Source organism: Dioscorea cayenensis, chromosome 4 (assembly GCF_009730915.1).
Source record: "Dioscorea cayenensis subsp. rotundata cultivar TDr96_F1 chromosome 4, TDr96_F1_v2_PseudoChromosome.rev07_lg8_w22 25.fasta, whole genome shotgun sequence".
Classification (NCBI taxonomy): domain Eukaryota; kingdom Viridiplantae; phylum Streptophyta; class Magnoliopsida; order Dioscoreales; family Dioscoreaceae; genus Dioscorea; species Dioscorea cayenensis.
Genome location: NC_052474.1, coordinates 19,063,082 through 19,066,811, shown reverse-complemented (window position 1 = coordinate 19,066,811; position 3,730 = coordinate 19,063,082). Strand labels below are relative to the sequence as shown.

The window sequence follows — 3,730 nt, the reverse complement described above, 5'->3', positions numbered from 1 at the left end:
TGTTCATCTCATTTTAACATATATGGAGGGATTTGACAGTGTTTTAAGGTTGTTTTGAAGCTTTGAAGAGTTGTAGAAGACTTAGGAAGGCAATAGAAGCCTCAAGGAACCTCTACAAGCTTGGTTGAAGAGTGCGAGCAGCACACAGGCAGCATAGACTCGATAGAGAGGTATGCAGGCAATTCTAGGCCGCACATAGCCCACATATAAACAGTAAAATAACTACAGTACTAGTGAACATTGACCCTTTATTGGCGGAAGGCTGTGCGGACTACAGAGAAGCCGTAGAGGGTAGACAGAAGGATATGCAGTCAAGTGTGCGCCCACAGATGATCCGCACATGAACAGTAATAGTGCTACAATGTCATGAACAAAGAGGTAAGGATTCAAGCACAATATGCTCAATATGGCATCACAAGAACACACAAGAAAAAAAAGAAGGGCTATAACAATTCAAACAATCAACAAGAGAGGTAAGGATTTAACATGGTTCAGCTCTTCAAGCCTACATCCACAGGTATAGGCAATGAGAAATTCCACTACAATATCAAAGATGAAGAATACAAGCTTATACAAAGCTTCAACCACCAAGGGTTTCACAAACAAGAAGAGAATTTAGCCAAATGGCTTACAAAGCTTAGATCCAAAGCTAATACCTTCCCTTCTTCAGTTGCTTGAAGGAGTTATCCAAGCTCCTTAGAGTTTTGAGGCCGATCTCGAGGCTCCTCCAAAGTTGCTCTCACACTCTTTCCAAGTCGAGCTCTCACCCTAAGTTTTTTCCATGAAAAACTTCAAATCTCCAATTCCTGGGTCGAAGTATGTCCGTGCTTGGCCCGTATTCAGGGCCATGCTTCTCAAAAAAGGGAATCTAGAGATCAGCATGGGTGTAAGTACGCCGATGCTCTTTGCCCATGCTTAAGAGTATGACCATGCATTGCGCTTCTAGACTGTGTTTGCCAAAATATCACTATCCAAAGATCAGCATGGGCTAAGCATGCCGGTGTTCTTTGCTCATACTCCCAAAATTTGAATTCCCAAGATCTGCATAGTCTTGAGCATGCTATGCACAATAACTGCAACAGTATGTTTTTTGCGGTACATACTAAAGTACATTTTGAAAATTTCATAAGCCACATTCACAACACAATCTTCTCACTATTTAGTGCAACAAGAAATTTCTATTCTATGTTTAATTGCTGTGAATGTTGTACATAGACCATGAATTACAATAGATTTCATTCTAAATTGCAATTTCTTATGCATAGGAAGGTAGGAGAAATTGACATCATGACTTCACAAAAGTTGACGAACATGTGCCTTGCTAACTTGATGTTACAAGCTGTAAACAATGCACAAAAATTGACGATGATACAATAAGTTCAAACCATCTATATATAGAAACAAACCAAAATACATGAATTTTATTAAAAGAAAATGGAGCATGAAAAAGGGAAAAGAATAACAGAGAGCGCCAGGTAATTGCTGACTTTATCCTTTCAAGCAATTCACATTGTCCCAATCTTCAAATGAGCATAAGTTCAAAGATGGACAATGTAACACCCCCTTCTTTCCTAATGGCCAAAAGAAATCTCAATCATCTATCCTGAAAATTTGGTGGCAAGGGGTGAGCTGTCGGCTTAGTAAATACTATATCTATACTATCATGTAAATAATCATACAATGACATACAATTAATAACATGCAAGCTATCATATCAATTACATTCTCATGACAAAAAAAAAAATAAACAGTAAATCAATACCTGAAATCGAGGATGTCACTTCAATTGTCAAATCATGAAAAATAAACAAATTGTTCAACATGGCAATTTAATTATCAAATTATTTACCCTTTTTTCTCTACAGTTATCTTTTATTCTGTTTTATTATTTGGGCCCTACTTAACTAAATATGTCTCATTGTCTAATGGTTATATCTCTCCTCAAGCATGCGCTATCGTCCCCTATATGTTTGGATAGGTGCAAGAAATATCACAACACACAACATCAATCTCTAGCGCAAAAGATATACTCAACTAGGCAAGCACTAATCATCTACATTTTTCCGATTATCCCATATTTCTAATTTCAATTTGAATCAAATTTCTTTCGATACATATTCCCATTATTTTCTTTTGATCACATCTTTTTTTTTTAAACAGAAATATTATATTCTTATCATACCATTAATTCAAAACAATAATATCATATTCAATATCTTCATAAAATATACATAAAAAAAATCAATGAAAACAATAAAATCTCAATCACACTGAATTATGTAAGTGCCAAGTGCTTACCTCTCGTCTAATGTTAAATTGACTTTGTGCACCATCTATTTCAGCCCTATTTTGCTCACTTGTATTGAATGCCAATAGTACTTTTAGAATGCTCTTTACCTCCTTATATATATATTGTGTGTTTATTCATATTAATCTCTATAATTTAATTAAATTCTATATTAACCCTTTTTTTTATTAGTCCATAACATTTACTTTATTTCCTTTTCAACCATTATAACTAATTAATGGCTATTTAAAATTTTTTTACACAATAATTATATTATTTTAGTATAAATATAAACAATAGCAAAATTTTTAATATTGAATTTAATTAGGGCTTTTAATTTCGTGGATGTTACAGATAATCTCAATTTGAGTATAGATTCAAAGCCTAAATTACAACACTATACAATTAAGCATTTGTATTGACTTTAAAGGCAAGATTCGATGAGATTATTTGAAAGACTAATGTATATAATTGCAGAAATATGGCAGTCTGCAGTAAGAGGGAAGTGTGAATGCAAATTAGTAAACAAGACCATCAAATTCCATTGAGACGTATACCTAATGGAAGATGACTAAAGTTAGAAACTTCCCACATCCACACAGTGTGGGAAGAAAGGTTTACCAAATTAATCGTTTAATGGAGCATAGACTCAATCCAAGATGACTCTGAACAAGGGAAATTTCCTCTCAAATGTCCATGATGACCCGGTTAGTCTAGAGAACATAGTATTTATACCATAACAAGCGTTCCAATCCATGGAGTAAGGCAGGAAATGGCATCCGCAGGTAAGATCTTCATGTTGATCATAGTCATCATAGCTCATGTGTTCTTAGCAACAGCATATGCAGCCACTCAAGGTAATACACTTTCTGTTCAATCAACATTACTAGAAATATGTATGTGAATCGTTTGTTGGTAAATTGAATTTTGTAAACAAAAGCCTGAAAATTAACATTGGTATTACTTTCTGCTTGTAGGCCAATCGCAGGTTTATACATCCAGGATTCCTTTTGTAGAGCGTAGACGTTATTGCTCTCCACCGCCTCCACCTTCGTCAGGGCCATTTACTAATCCCTAAGCTTCTTATTTATACTCTCAAGTCTGTGCTTCTTTTATTCAGTATGGCTGTAAACAGGAATGCGAACTTGTAAATTCCTCCATATGATTGCAGTATCCGTTAATGACTAGCAATGGAATATTGTGCTAAAATAAGAGAGGGATATAATTCGTATCTTAAATGAAGCCACTCCCTTCAATTCCATGAACTCCTTTTATTCATTGTATTTTTCTTATGATATGTTTTTTAAAAAAAATATGACTTACTCAATGGTAAAATGTTCCTTGATGACTGCAATGAACTAAGCACCCCAAATGTAAAGAACTTAAGATTCAATGATAAACAAACAGCTGAACAGCAGAAATAGCCAAACAAATGTTCAGTAA

At 34.7% G+C, this 3,730-nt stretch overlaps 1 long non-coding RNA gene across 1 annotated transcript; it reads left to right on the top strand.

Moving 5' to 3' along the window:
• Positions 1 to 2,898: 2,898 nt before the first annotated feature.
• Positions 2,899 to 3,614, top strand: LOC120259462. The gene is made up of 2 exons (XR_005536121.1): positions 2,899 to 3,144; positions 3,265 to 3,614. It is a non-coding gene; the product is annotated as an uncharacterized LOC120259462 (long non-coding RNA).
• Positions 3,615 to 3,730: the final 116 nt, after the last annotated feature.